Source organism: Saccopteryx leptura, chromosome 2 (assembly GCF_036850995.1).
Source record: "Saccopteryx leptura isolate mSacLep1 chromosome 2, mSacLep1_pri_phased_curated, whole genome shotgun sequence".
Classification (NCBI taxonomy): Eukaryota; Metazoa; Chordata; class Mammalia; order Chiroptera; family Emballonuridae; genus Saccopteryx; species Saccopteryx leptura.
Window position 1 is genome coordinate 64,646,809 of NC_089504.1, and position 16,050 is coordinate 64,662,858.

General features: G+C 43.3%; 1 protein-coding gene across 3 annotated transcripts in view; it reads left to right on the forward strand.

Annotated features, from left to right (window-relative positions):
* Nucleotides 1-915: 915 nt before the first annotated feature.
* Nucleotides 916-16,050, forward strand: part of JAK2 (Janus kinase 2) — a 128,212-nt gene continuing 113,077 nt past the window's right edge. The window contains exons 1-2 of one of the 3 annotated variants that reach the window (XM_066368098.1): nucleotides 916-1,052; nucleotides 1,414-1,496. The gene's annotated coding sequence lies outside the window, so the exon portion shown is untranslated. Of the gene's footprint in view, nucleotides 1,110-1,413; nucleotides 1,541-16,050 lie in introns of all 3 variants that reach the window. The other 2 variants (XM_066368099.1, XM_066368096.1) reach the window with 2 other exon arrangements.

Below are 16,050 nucleotides of genomic sequence, written 5' to 3' on the forward strand. Positions count from 1 at the left end.
TGTCAATCCGCAGGCAGCTGGGAGCCTCATCCCAACCTCATCGCTTTCTAGCAGAGTGACGAATTGGAGTCGGGCGCTCGGGTTTGCGCTACCACGTTAACTGTGCGGGTGAGCGCGTTGCCCCAACCTTCGGCGCCACTTCCTCTCGGCCTATAGACCAAGTCTGGGAAAGCACGGGTTTGCTGCACCCGGAACGTGGAAGCAAAGGCGGAAAGGAGACAGCAGCGCGCGGGCGGGGAAAGTGGGCTGTGCCAGGCTGCGCGCAGGGGGCGCCTTCCCGGCCGGCTGACTCATTCCCAGCCGCCTCCGCTGATGGCGGCGGCCACACACTGTCATGTTGGGGAGGGCTGTCCTCGCTAGCCCCCGCCAGCTCAGCTTCTTCACGCGCTGCGGCCCTGGGGCGGTCCCGGGAATCTCCGCGCGCGCCCGCCAGCTTCGCTTGAGGCCACGGTCCGGCCTGGGCCCCACGTCGGGCCCGCGGCGCGCGCCGGGAGAAGCGCGGCCCGGGCGGAGCGGCGCACGCGCAGTCCGGGGGCGCGCTCCCGCCCCCGCTCCCGCCCCCACCTGGCTCAGACCCGGCCTCAGTCAGCAGTAAACTGGCTGTTCGGGTGAAGGCTGGCCCGTAGGCTAAGTCAGGGTGTCGCCTGCGGCTCCGAGGAAGCTGGGTGGCCGGGGAGAGGGTGGAGACGACGCCTGTGACGGGCTTCCCGGCTGCCTGAATTAAGGGTGGTGTGGGCTGCAGGAAGTAGAGAGGAAGAGCCGCAGAAGGAGGCAGCAGCGGCGATAGTGAACGGCCTCCCTGGGCGCTGACCGGCTCGCTTGGGTGTTCGCGCCGCCGCCTCGACCGCTCGGCTCCTGGGCCAGCACTTGCGGCGCGCGCCGGGGCGAAGAGCTGCTGCCGCGGCGCAGGGAGAGGCCCGGTCCTCGCCGCCGAGGGATGTGAGTGCGAGCCGCGATCGCACGGGAGGGACCCGGAGGTCCCAGCCTGGCGGACGCTCGGACCCGTGCCGGCTCCCGGGGCTTGGCAGACCGCGGCCGGCCGGAGTCGCCCGGTAGGAGCAGCCCCTGTGGGCTTGGGGGCGCGTCCTCGTCGCCCGACCGCGCAGCGGGTGCGTTTTATTGCCGTCTGTTCTCTGGGCGGGGGACAGCGGTTGTCTCCCCACTATCCTCCCACCTTCTGACCCCCGCTTTCCCCTGCTCGTGGCAGTGAGCTTGACAGCAGGAAAATCTCCTTGTTTGTAGGGAAACCAGAGTGTTTTGCTGTTGATATTTGCATTTTTGCGAGCCTAATATCCACCCCCACCCTTTACTACCCCTCTTTAAAATTCTCTAGACACCTCAACAGCCCAGAAAGGAACATGTCTTTCCCTCGGATTTCTGAGGTAGTGACTGCTTCTGCTTCTTCTTTTTTAGGTTGCCTTAACAGGCAAGGGAACAAGATGTGAACTGTTTTTCTTCAGCAGAAACAAGAGGCCCTTCCTCCCCCTGCCGCGAAGGTGGGTGTGCGACCGGGCGGCCGGCCTTCGCCGCCGCGGTAAAGGTGAGGGGCTCACGAGCCGTGGGAGCGCGCCCAGGGAGGTGCAAGCGTGTGTGGGCACGCCGGCTCCGTCGCTCCCCCTCCCGAAAATGGCAGTGCTGAACTTTTAATGTTGGTCTGGGAGGTTATCTTGGGGGTGTGTATCTTGGGTCCTGGATCTTTTAAGATACATTCATTGTTTCTTTCTCTGCTGATTATGGAAATAATTCATCTTTGCAGGAAAAAAAACCCCACGTTGTCAGTCACCCTTTCCTTTAAGCAGCCAGAGATTCTTACTCTTCAAAGAGGAACATTTTGTAGTACTGAGAGATACGTACTGAGAGAACACGTTTTTAGTTGTTCCTGCCTGTTTCAGCCACTACACTGAATGCTTCCTGGATAGTTTTATCTCCCTGAGTTTGCTGTCGGTTGAGTTTACCCAGTTTGCTTTCCGGTGGTTATTAATCTGTCAGGAGAAACTCCTTTTCGCTGAATGAAAGAAGAGAAGCAGCTGAGGTGTTTCATACAGAGTGGGGAGGAGAAATTGGGAGAAGGAAACCAGAAGTATGCATAAGAGAGATGACGATTGCTTTTGGTTTCATAATAGGTTTGCACAAGTGAGTTGTTGGGCTACTGCAAATATTCTGATATAGTATCTTGCAGATTTGAAGATGAATAATCAACCTTTAGCTTCCCTCTTCCCACCCCCTTCACCTTTTGCAGCTTCTAGTGGGAGAATCATTCCCTTGTATATGCACGTATCTTTTGGTGTGTAACAAATATACCTGCAAACTGGATGTGTCCCAATGCTTGCCTTAATAGTATACGTATTTACCTGTATAGGAAAGCTGTGTACTTGCTGACTAGATATGTACAAAATACATGTTTTTGCCTTAATTGAATGTCCTGCGTTTGGAGTTTATATGGTGTTTTAGGGACCATTTAAGGCAGGGGTCAGGAACCTATGGCTCGTGAGCCAGATGTGGCTCTTTTGATGGCTGCATCTGGCTCGCAGACAAATCTTTAATAAAAAAAATAATAACGTTAAAAATATAATACGTTCTCATGTATTACAATCCATTCATTTCCTACCGCTCATGTTCATGGTTGCGGGTGGCTGGAGCCAATCACAGCTGTCCTCCGGGACAACACCAAATTTTTATTGGATGATGCTTGAAGTACACGGGGGGGGGGGGGGGGGGGGGGTGGTGTGTGTGTGTGTGTGTGTGTGTGTGTGTGTGTGTGTGTGTGTGTGTGTCGTTGTATCTCACAGAATTACAATTTAAAATATTTATTTATGTATATGTGGCGTTTTTGGCTCTCCCAGCCAACACGGTTCCGACCCCTGATTTAAGGAATAGTTTGGAGGACCATTTAAGGACCATTTACTGTTGTTTCCTGGTAATTTGAGACAGGTGTCTCAGGTCTAGGAAGGGAACTAGTATCTTTTCTTTACCTTTGCCTGACTGTTACTGAAAGATGGGATGCTTCTGAGGCAGAACAGGAAACAGCACTGGCTTTGCAATTAGATCTGGGTTTGAATCCTGGTGTTGTATTATTTAAAATCTCTTTGAACTTCACTTTTCTTTCTTTTTCTTTTCTTTTTCCTTCTCTTCCAAGTGAGAGTAGGGGAGGTAAACTCCCGCATGCGCTGACTCCTGATGAGTGCTCTGCCCATCTGGGGCCCTGCTTGCAACGAGCTATTTCTAGTGCCCGAGTTGGATGCCCCACAGAGCCATCCTCAGCAGGCTCAATGTGCTTGAGCCAATCCAGCCGTGGCTGTGGGAGAGGGAGAAGAGAGAGAAGGGGGAGGGGTGGAGAAGCAAATGGTCAATTCTCCTGTGTGTCCTGGCCAGGAATCAAACCTGGGACATCCACATGCCTGGCCGATGCTCTACTACTGAGCAAACCTGCCAGGGCCTCACTTTTCTTATGATTGTTGTGAAAGTTGAATAAGATTATACATGCAAAGTAGTATATTGGCTACTATCATTGCTGGGCAGGCCAAGAGATTCAGAGAAGGCAGAATGACTCTGCATAAGATGATCTGCCAGTGACCAGTGTTTCTTCCTCTTTAGTATGAGGAGAAAAAAGACTTTTAGGTCTTTAACTGATTAAGGGATTTTATAGCCTTTTTATGGAAAGGTTGTTTTCACCTCTTTGACACCCTTTTCTACACTGTGCTGCCCCCACCTACTATTGTTCTGCCCTCTTGTGGTTAAATGTGCTAAGACATTTCATTTGTTTTTCTGACATTGCATTTTTTTGGGTCTCTTTTTAAGCCCCTTCCCTTTACTCCAGTTGCCCAAATTGTGTGCTGAGTGCCCCAGAGTACCAATAAACTCAGGCCTGAACCATTTGTTTGAAGTAGTTCACAGTTTCAACATTAAATGAAAACATTCCTTTCTACAATGTCATGACTTTGCAAAGCTGTATTAGAGGTTCTAATAAAAAACAAATACTATATGAAAATCAATGATACAGGCAATGAGAGTGTGATGGTATCCGATTTAATTCCAAAGTTTGCAAAGTTGTACAGTGCTCAGCAATCACTAAGTTGTAAGGACCTTAACACTTAAATGCTTTGACCCTACCTACTTTTATTTCTTTTGGCTTAGAGGTCTTGGGGAAAAATTACTAAGACTGGATTTGAAAACGTCTGCCATAGCTTTTCTTTTTTTTCTTTTATTGAATGTATTAGGGTGACATTATTTAATACAATTATGTAGCTTTCCAGTGTAACATTCTGTAGTACATCATCTGTACACTGCATTGTGTGTTCAGCACACCAAGTCAAGTCTCCTTCATCACCATGTATCCCCCTGTACCCTCTTCGACTTTCTCCCACCCCCTTTCTCTCTGTTGTCTGTTTATGAGGTTTTGTTTTTGTTATCTTTTTGCTTAATTCCTTCACCATTTTCACCCAGGCTCCCTACTCCCTCCCTTCTGACAGCTGTCAGTCTGTTCTCTGTATCTATGAGTCTGTTTCTATTTTGTTTGTTAGTTTATTTTGTTCATTTTGGTTGGCTTTTCTGATTTTAAAAAAATGTATTTTTAGTGGAAAAACTATATATTTTTTTCTTTTCCAAGTGAGAGGAGGTGAGATACAGGGACAGACTCGTGCATGACCTTGACTGGGTTCCACCTAGCATCACCCATCTGGGGCCTATGCTCTGCCCATCTGAGGCCGTGCTCACAATCAAGCTACTTTTAATGCCTGAGGTGGAGGCTCCATGGAGCCATCCTCAGTGCCTGGGGCCGGTGCTCTTGAACCAATTAAGCCATGGCTGTGGGAGGAGAAAATAGAGAAAGAGAGAAAGGGAAGGGGGAGGGTGACACAGATGGTTGCTTCTCCTCTGTGCCCTGACCGGGAATCAAACCTGGGACATCTACATGCCGGGCTGATGCTCCACCGCTTAGCCAACCAGCCAGGGCTGAAAAACTGTATTTAAAATTTTTTTTTTTTAATTTTATTGATTTTTAGAGAGGGCTGAGAGAGAGAGAAAGGTAGGGGGAGAAGTGGGAAGCATCAACTGAAAGTTGCTTCCCGTATGTGCCTTGACTTGGCAACCCTGGGGCTTTGAACTGACGACTCAGCATTCCACACCAATGCTTTATCCATTTCACTGCCACAGGTCAGGTGAAAACTGTATTTTTTTAAAGTTGATCACTTATTGATTCCCTTTTTCTACCAAAAATATTGATATAATTAATGATAAAAGACTAGTGTCAGCTGATCATGGCTTAATATACACTATTTCCTTTCCTATTTGTCTTTTTTTTTTTTTTTTTGTATTTTTCTGAAGCTAGAAACGGAGAGAAACAGTCAGACTCCCGCATGCACCCAACCGGGATCCACCCGGCACGCCCACCAGGGGGCGACGCTTTGCCCACCAGGGGGCGATGCTCTGCCCCTCCCGGGTGTCGCTCTGTTGCGACCAGAGCCACTCTAGCGCCTGGGGTAGAGGCCAAGGAGCCATCCCCAGCGCCCGGGCCATCTTTGCTCCAATGGAGCCTTGGCTGCGGGAGGGGAAGAGAGAGACAGAGAGGAAGGAGAGGGGGAGGGGTGGAGAAGCAGATGGGCGCTTCTCCTATGTGCCCTGGCTGGGAATCGAACCCAGGACTTCTGCATGCCAGGCCGATGCTCTACCACTGAGCCAATCGGCCAGGGCTCCTATTTGTCTTTAAAGTTTCTGCCCAGTTCTTTCATTTTAAAACTACAGGGGGTGCTCGGGTTACAACATAGTTCTATATCTATGACAGTGACAAGTAAGTCAAAACACACCCCAGCGTAAGTCACTTACCTATCCTAACACAGTTGTAAAATCATAATCTAGAATGTAAAAATACAGCTGAGCCACAGAAAAAGGATAAGAACATAAATATACTGTACTGTACATTGTACTGTAGTAACAGAAAAAATGACCAAAAAAATGAGTGTTAAAAAAAAAGTGTGATGCTAACAGCATAAGCTGAAACACTCACGTGTCAATTTTTTAAAGTTTTTATGGGAGTGAGTGTCGTAAACTTGAAATGTTGAGACTGTCGTAACCTGAGGACCCCTGTAATCTTGTTGCTCATTTGTCATTATAGTCACAGTACTGGTCTTCTAGTATAAATATATATATATATTTTTAAAGACTTTATTTATTGGTTTTACAGAGGAAGGGGATGGAGTGAGGAGTATCAACTCATAGTTGCTTCACTTTAGTTGTTAATTGATTGCTTGTTGTATGTGCCTTGACCAGGCAAGCCCAGGTTTTCGAATTGGTGACCCAAGCATTCCAGGTTCATGCTTTATCTACTGCGCCACAGCAGGTCAGGCTATCTTCTACTAGTTTTGACCATCTTCTCAAACTCAGCTTGGCCCAGATGAAAATCATTTTATATCCTTTTGTAATTTCCTTCTCTCCTTGTTATATAGAATTTAAATTATGCATTTTAAAAACACCTCTTTCATTAACCACTTATATTAATCCATTTAACATGGCCTGACCATATTTCTTTTGTCTATCTCTGCTTCCCCCACCTTACCATCTGAATTCCAGGACTCACTTCCTCAGCCTAGATTATTGAAAGTCATAGCAACCTCTCAGAATCTCTTTCTCCTAGTTATCCTTAATAAAAATGTCACTCTAATACTCCTTATTGTGGCATTCTCTTGCCCCCATATCTTCAATGGCTTCCCACTTTATACCTATTCAACTTCTATTTTCTGGCTTTCAAGATACTCTTATTAATCTCTGCCCTATTTATTTCAGTCTTTTGTGTAAGGACCCTCAGCAAGCATTCTCTGCTATCATCTTGCAAGCCATTTTCCACATTTTCTAATAGAAGCTGTACTTATTCCATCTTTTAACTTTTATTCATGTTTTTCCACCAAGCCCAGTTCTGTATCCTATTACACTACTAACTAGGTGTGAATTATAGTATTTTTTTTCATAGATTTGTAGTGAAAATTAATACATGAATGTCCTTAAGACCAGTTCCTGGCACATTAATCACACCTTAAGTTTTAGCTAATATTATTGTAATTATTTATTACCACTACTATTAATACTATTCCTACTGTTACTATAACTATACTTCCAGTTAAAATTCTGCCTCATTTGTGAAACTAATTCACTAAATACTACTTTTTCCCTCTCTATATTTCTTTTTAATTTTTATTTATTTATTTTTTTTAAGTGAGAGGAGGAGAGATAGTGAGATGGACTCCTGCATTCGTCCTCACTGGGATCTACCCAGCCACCCCCATCTGAGGCTGATGCTTGCAACTAAGCTATTTTTAGCACCTGTGGCAGAAGCTCCACGGAGCCATCCTCAGCACCTGGGGCTTATGTGCTCAAATCAGTCAAGCCATGGCTGTGGTAGGGAAAGAGAGATTTAAACAAGAGGGGAAGAGGAGGGGAGGAGAGGAGAAGCAGATAGTCGTTTCTCCTGTGTGCCCTGACCGGGAATTGAACCCAGGACATCCACATGCCAGGTTGACATTCTACCACTGAGCCAACCAGGCAGGGCCCTCTCTATATTTATATAGTCCTTTTAGTCTTTAGAAAATCTTTGCATAGTTTATATGTACAGACACCATGCTTTGGTCATTTGATAATTATTGCTCTAGTGTTAACCATATTTTTTTCAAATTGATTGTATTTGATGAACAATTCCTGGATAAAGAAAAGCACATACGCACAGATAGGATTTTGCATAAGTGGAAGGAACTTATATAGTAAGTAAACTAAGGCAAACTATGCATGCCATGTTCGGAGAACAGTACATAAAACAACTTGACTGAAATGAAGGTTTGTGTGGGAGAGTAGTAAGAAATCAGGTTGAAAATGTAGGTTGGAATTAGATTATAGATGCTTTTAAGAGTCCGGATGAGAAGACTGTACTTTGCTCCAGAGTAATAGAGAAGTGTTAAAATTTTTGGATTGAGAAAGAGCTTGCTAAAAGAAATATTTTGAATTGTATGAATTGGAGTGAGAAGTGATAGAGTAGGGAAATATTCTAGGTCTGAAGTAATGAGGATTTGCATTTAGTGGAAATAAGACTGGCAAGATGTCACACAAGACTTTATTGTGGATTGGATAGGAAAGGAGGATATAGGAGGGAGGAAGAAGAGTGATCAAAGCTGACTTTGAGAGTTTGATCTTCAGTAATAGAAGAAGTGAAGAATGTTGCAACTCCAAGATATTTGAGAGCATCTGGATCACAATGAATACATTTTATGTATTAGGAATATGAGACCCAGACAGATGTAAAAATGTGCCCAAAGTTACTCATCTGGTTAGCGATAAGGAAAGAAATGAAATGTTATTAGTGGCAGTATTGACAGAAATAGGTATAAAAGGATTAGTAACTGGTTGAGGAGATACAGATATAAGTTGGACTTATCTTTTGGATATGTTTAAGTTGACAGTGGGGTTACCAAGTGAAAATAGCCAGTAAGTGGGATATATAACTAGAACTTGGTAGAGGAATTTAAAGCTGGGACTGTGGTGTTCAGAGTGAAGAGCAGTAGACCTGAGATTGAACCTGGGGAATTGGCTGTAATTAGAAACTGGGTGAAAGAATTGGCAAAGGAGACAAAGAAGGATAGTTAATATGAGAATCAAGTAGATGGGTAGGTTAAGAAGGTGAGAATGAGTAACATGTTGATCGTTGTTGATCACTGCCAGCAAATGAGAAGAATCAGAACTGAAAAAAGGGTTTAAAACTGTGTACTAGTGTTGTACCTGCTCTGAAGTCTAGAAAAGCAGAAGAAAGAACATTGCTTATAGTTTTCTCATGCAGAAGTAACTGCTATTAATATTTTGTTCTTTTTAGTGTGACACGATCTTTGGATTTGACAATTGGCTAAACAATGGAGACTTCTATCCAAAGCTCTTATGACTGGGACTAATGATGAGAATTTTGGGCATAATAAAGCCTGGGAGGTATTTTTGAGTGTTTCTCATTTTTCGGTGTCTGTTCATTTCACACTATGCAGGTACTGCTATTCCTTGTGGACATTAACCCTGCATTTATATTAGTTAAGTAGACATTCAGAGATTAGCATTAGACATTCAGTGATCTAGTGGGTTAGACAAGTGATCTTTGGGTGCTATTGTACTGATAAAATCTGAACAAAATTATAAGGTATGAGTTTCTAACAGGAAAGAGATTCTTTGTAGATAACTGAAGTTAGCATGATTAAGAGTGTTCAAGTTTGGAGAATTGGAAAGGGCAAAAGAAAGCACTATCTGTTTTTGAAACCTGTGCAGTATGACTACCAGATGTGGACTAGGTTGGAATAGTCCATGGGCTATTTGTTTTGCTTGAATGCTTATTTTGATTTTTCCAAGGACGTCTTTCAGTCTGCTTTTTGCTATCAGTCCTTGGGAATAGGGTATTCATTATTGCTTACTAAATGATTTTAGTTTAATAAATTCTGCTTATGAAATATGCCAGTAGGTAATATTTTTGTAATGTGAAAGGTAATGTGATGTGAGGAGGTATAGTGGTTTGGAAATCAGGAGGTCATTGACTGACTCTGCTGTCAACATGGTGTGTGATTTTGATCCAGTCATATAATCATTGAGACTTATATTTTCCTTATTTTGAAAATGAGGAATGAAGTAAATAATTTTTTTAAACTTTATTTTAAAAGGGTGGAATCACATGGTAAAATATGTATAAATTTCATAGCAGTGTCTTTTGGTGTGTACTCTATATTTCTAAATAACAATCTACCACAGTATCTCCTCTTTCTCATCCTGTGTCTGTACTTATACTCTGCCCTTTCCCCCTTTGCAAGTCTTCTCCATCTGCTTGTATAGAGGCATCCATCCCCTTTTGCGTTCAAGAACTTTGCCTGTATATTTTCCCCTCTTTTTCCTGTATTCTCTTTTTCTCTCTATAAGATCATTTCCATTAGTATGTAGTCTGGCTGCTATTGCTGCATGACATGACTAGCCCCAAATTTGCTGATGTAAAACAACTACTTTATTAGACTTATAGATATAAATATTATGGGTCAGTAATTCAGATGGGACACGCCAATGTTGGCTTGTTTCTTTCTACTCCACAATGTCTAGGGCCTCAGTTGGGAAGACTTGTTGGCTGGGGGTAACCTGAAGTTAAGGGACTGGAATTATCCAGAGGTCTCTTCACTTACATGACTGATATAGTTGATGCTGACAATTAACCAAGATCTCATCTAGGGCTGTTAACTGGAGCATGGCCTGGACTTTCTTATAGCATGGGAGGTGGCCACAAGACAGTTGACTTTCTAACTTGGTGAGCCAGGGTTTAAAATCAACTGTTTTGTTGAACATGCCATTGAGGGGGTGGAGAGTGAAGGATTAGACCCACTTATTTGTTTATTTTTTTTGGAGTACATTTATTAAAGCTTGGGACAGTGAAACAAGGACAGGGTTTGGTTAAAAGAAACAACAGGAGAGAGCCAAGGCAGGGCTGCTCCGGCTCTCTGAGAAGTCAGAGAAAAGGGGGCCCTAGAGACAGGTTCTGAGGGTGAGCCTGGGAGAAGCTGCTACTGCGCATTGCTCCCCTGGTTGCAACTCTTGTGGGGACCCTTAAGAGTTTAGGAGATGCACACCTGTGGGGGAAGAAGAAGAGGAACGGAAACACGTGGGTATGCTCCCAAGAGGGGAAGCGCTAGACTCCGCTTATTAATAGGAGGTTGGCAAAGTCATATTGTGGAAAAAAACATGTGGGACAGGAGATATTGTTAATGACCATCTCTGGACAATACTATTGCTATAGTTTACCCTTTTTTCATACTTCATATCCTTTCCACATCCAAAATACATGCAAAATATACTAAGCTCCTCCTCAGAGACCTCTAATTCATATCCCATTATGACATCAACTTAAAATCTGGTATGGCATCATCTAAATCAGGTCCAGATACAGATCAGGGTCCTTGGGTATAGTTTCTTGAGAATGATAGCTCTTTAACTAAAGACCTGTGAAGAGACAAATAATATGTCCCCACATAATTAACATACAAGATTGGGAGGGCATATGTTAACCGCAGTAGATATTCCTGTTCAAAAAGAGGAGAGAGGCACATGGCAGGCAGTCTATAGCATTTCTGAAATCTGGCTGGCTACATGTTGGCAGTTTCTTGATTGGGGCTCACTCCTACTCCCTAGTTGCTCTTAGGGGACCATGGCTTGTGCTTTTGATCTTTGATTTCACATACTGAATCTTTTTTTTAAAAATAGATATGGAGAGAGGGACAGACAGGGATGGACAGACAGACAGGAAGGGAGAGAGAATGAGAAGCATCAATTCTTTGTTGCGGCACCTTAGTTGTTCATTGATTGCTTTCTCATATGTGGCTTGACTAGGGGGCTATAGCTGAGCCAGAGACTCCTTGCTCAAGCCAGTGACCTTGGGCTTCAAGCCAGCGACCTTTGGGCTCAAGCTAGTGACCATGGGGTCATGTCTGTGATCTTATGCTCAAGCCAGCGACCCTGTGCTCCAGCTGGTGAGCCCATGCTCAAGCTGGCGACCTTAGGGCTTGGGACCTGGGTCCTCTGAGTCCCAGGCTGATGCTCTATCCACTGCACCACCGCCTGGTCAGGCTGAATCATTTTTCCCCCACAAAAACTTATCTGTGTTTGCAACTGAGTAATGTGAGCTTGCTTCCTGCCTAGTGTGTGGTTTAGGGTTCAAAGGCCTCCTTTTATTTTATATGTTACTGTCCCTTTCATTTTAAGCTAATGTAATTCCTTTAAAAACTTTGTAGACTTCCTGTGTATTAATTAATTCATAACAGACTTCGTCAGATAAAGGCCATACAATAAATCTCTTGTAGCAGCAATCTTTTTCCTACCTTAGGCTCCCTGTGAGGCTGCTGTGGAACAACACTCTTAAGATCCTTAGATAATCTTGTGTCTGAAAGGATCCATGAGGTTCCTTAGATTTGACTTAGATCTTGCTGAGATTTTAACAATGGATCTTACAGTCCCAGCCTAGAGTAATCGTTGCCCTTAAACCCTTTCTTACTTTAAGAACACTTTGTTGGCTGAAAACACTGTTTTGAGCCCTTTACATTTTCTTGAAATTTCACTCAAAAAGTGAATAGCTCATTCTTCAGTTCATCTCTCTGCTCCCTCAGTTATAAAAGCAGCTAGAAAAAGCCAGCTGCTTCTTCAGCATTCTACCTAGAATCTCCTTAATTCATTTATTACATACAGTTGACCTTTGAACAACACTAGTTTGAACTGTGTGGGCCCACTTATATGTAGATTTCTTTTTAATAGTATATTGGAAAAGTTTTTTGGAGATTCGTGATAATTTTTAAAACTTGCAGATGAACTACATAACTTAGAAATATTGAAAAATCAGGAAAAATGTATGTCATGAATGAATGCATAAATATATCTAGATACTAGTTTGTTTTATAATTTTATGATAATAACAAAACATATACAAATCTATTATAAAAAGTTAAATTTTATCAAAACTTAGGCACACAGACACAGACTGTACATGGCACCATTCTCTGGCAAGACAAATATAAATAAGGTGAAGATGCAATATTATAACTGCATAAAATTAATTGTAGCACATACTGTGGTACTATAATAATTTCATAGCCACCTCCTGTTATTGAGATGCGCTCAAGTGTTGCAAGTATCCTCTTAAAACACTGTGTGATACTAATCATCTCCATGAGAGCAGTTCCTCTCTCCAGTAAATTGCATATCACAGTTAGTGATCTCTTACGGTTCTTGGGTATTTTTCATCGTTTACTGCATTACTGTGAGCCTAGAATAGCACCATGGGACCCATACAAAGTGCCATGTTGGAAATGCTCCTCACAAGAAATTGAATTGGTTGATATGCACTACAGATTGAGTATGCCGCTGTGGTTGCCCACCATTTCAAGATAAATGAATCCAGCAGGTGTGATGCTGTACTTTTTGCTAAATACCTGTTTATCACATAATGAAAATGCATCTTTTATGTGGGTGCACCTTTTATGTGGGAGAAAGGCATAATTATAGACTAATATATATAATTCTGAAAAAGTAAAGTCATTATTATGACAGCTTAAAGCAAAAGGAAGGTAAAGGATCTAATGCCAGAGAATTTAATGCCAGCAAAGGATGATTTGATAATTTTAGAAAGAGATTTAGCGTAAAAATTATCAAGATAACAGGGGAAACGGCTTCTGTTGAATGAGCAGCAGTGGAGTTCCTGGATATCATTAAGAAAATCATTGAGGAGAAATGTATCTGCCTGAACAGATTTTTAATGCAGACACAAGTACCCTATTCTGGAAAATGCTACAAAGAACATTTATTTGTTGAGGAAGAGAAATGAACACCAGGATTTTAGAGAGGGATAGGCCAACTCTAATCAACTCTAATGCAGTCGGGTTTATGATGAGGACTGCTCCTATCTGTAAGGCTGCTAACCCTTGAGTCTTGAAGACAAAAGATAAATGCCAGCTGCCAGTCTTATGATTGTACAAGAAAGCCTGGAGAACAAGAACCGTTTTTTCTGGATTGGTTTTTTTAATTTTTTTATGCTTTGTCCCTGAAGTTAGGAAGTACCTTGTCAGTAAGGGATTGCCTTTTAAAGTTCTTTTGATACTGGACAATGCCCTTGGTAATTTATCTTGAGACTTGTTTGGAGGTTCTAGCAGGGGAGCGCAGCTACTCGTATACCCTTGACTGAAGAACGGTCCTCTCCTCTAGCGGGGAAGGTCGTCCTCTTCGACCGAGCGCGCAGCTTCGGGAGGGATGCACATGGAGCGGTGAGGGAGGAAGGGGACACCCGCCTAGCCAGCCAGATCAGCCGAATCAACCCTGGCGATCAATGGGGTGACAGATGTCGCAGCCAGATCGCCCTCACATCCGCCCTTGGTAATTTAGAATGCTATGAGCTCAACGCCTAAGGCAGGGGTCCCCAAACTTTTTACACAGGGGGCCAGTTCACTGTCTCTCAGACCATTGGAGGGCCGGATTATAAAAAAAAACTATGAACAAATCCTTATGCACACTGCACATATCTTATTTTAAAGTAAAAAAACAAAACGGGAACAAATACAATATTTAAAATAAAGAACAAGTAAATTTAAATCAACAAACTGACCAATATTTCAATGGGAACTGTGCTCCTCTCACTGACCACCAATGAAAGAGGTGCCCCTTCCGGAAGTGCGGCGGGGGCCAGATAAATGGCCTCAGGGGGCCGCATGCGGCCTGTGGGCCGTAGTTTGGGGACCCCTGGCCTAAGGCATAGAAATGGTCAATTGCCCCCAAAGACATTGTTTCTAATTCAGCCTCTAGATTGGAGAATCATAAGGACCTATGGAAAGGATTGTAAACACTGTTGAGAAGAACCCTGATAGAACATCATGAAAGCCTGGAAGGATTATACAATTGAAAATTCCATTGTTGTTATAGAAAAGGCTGTGAAAGTCATCAAGCCTGAAATAATAAATTCCTGTTGAATAAAACTGTGTCCAGATGTGCATGAATTCACAGGATTTGTGACAGAGTCAATCAAGGGAATTATGAGAGATTGTGGATATGGCAAAAAGTGGGGGGAGGGGTCTCAAGATATGAATCTTGGAAAAATTTAAGAGCTAATAAGCACCACACGAGAGGAATTAACAGAAAAACTTGATGGAGATGAGTGCCTCAGAACCAGTGCCACACGATGAAGAAGAAGACAGAAGCAGGGCCAGAAAATAAATTGACATTAGATAATCTGACAGAAGGGTTCTGATTATTCAGGACTGCTTTTGACTTCTTTTACAACATGGACCCTTCCATGATACTGGCTCTGAAAGTAAACAGTGGAAGACAGATTGGTACCATGTAGAAACATTTTTAGAGAAATGAAAAAGCAGAACAACCAGACAAATCACAATCTATTTCCATAAAGTTGTATCAAGGGTGCCTGCCTCTCCTGCCTCCCTTTCTACTTCCTCCACATATTCTGCCTCTGCCACCCCTGAGGCATCAAAGCCTACACTTTTTCTCCTCCTTAGCCTGCTCAATGTGAAGATGGAGATGAAGATCTTGATGATGATTCACTGCCTCTTATGATGATCCACTGCCACTTACTGTGTAATAAATAATCATCAGATGACATAAACTTACTGTATTGATAAATGCAGTACTGTAAATGTATTTTCCTTATGATTTCCTTAATTTTCTTTTTTCTAGTTTATTTTAAGAATATGTATATGAAACTTATAAAAGTATTTGTTAATCGATTCTGTTATTGGTCAGGCTTCTGGTCAACAATAGGCTATTCATAGTTAAGTTTTGGGGGAGTTGAAAGTTATACGCAAATGTTTGACTGTACAGGGATCAGCACCCTTAACTCCTGTATTGTTCAGGGTCAACTGTATATATTTTATTTGCCGTGTTACTGTAGCGGATAGTTTTGCCAAGCTTTCCACTACTGCATAACAAGGATCTCCTTTAATTGATCCTTCAATAGTATTTTCCTCACTTTCCTTTCAGCCTGGTCTGGTAAGGTTTATTAGGCTTCCATTAAATCTTCTCAAGGCCCTCTACTTTTGTGAACACAAACCTCAGATGGGTCTTCATCTATTCCTGGATATACTAGAATTGTCTCCTAACCCAGGGGTTCTTAATGGAATTACCTAAGCCCTGGTCAGTTGGCTCAGCAATAGAGCATTGGCCTGGCATGTGGATATTCCAGGTTTTGATTCCTGGTCAGGGCACATGGGAGAAGTGACAATTTACTTCTCTACCTCACCCCCTTCCCCTTTCCTTTCTCTCTCTCTCTCTCTCTCCTCCTGTCCCAGAGCCTTGGCTCGAATGATTCAAGCAGTTTGGCCCTGGATTGTGAGGATGACTCCATGGCCTTGCTTTAGGTGCTGAAATAGCTGGGTTGCCCAGCAACGGAGCAGTGGCCCCAGATGGGCAGAGCCCCCTGTAGGGGGCTTGCTGGGTGGATCGGGGTCAGGTGCATGGGGGAGTCTGTGTGCCTCCCTGCTTCCTGCTTTTCACTTAATTAAAAAAAATTACCTA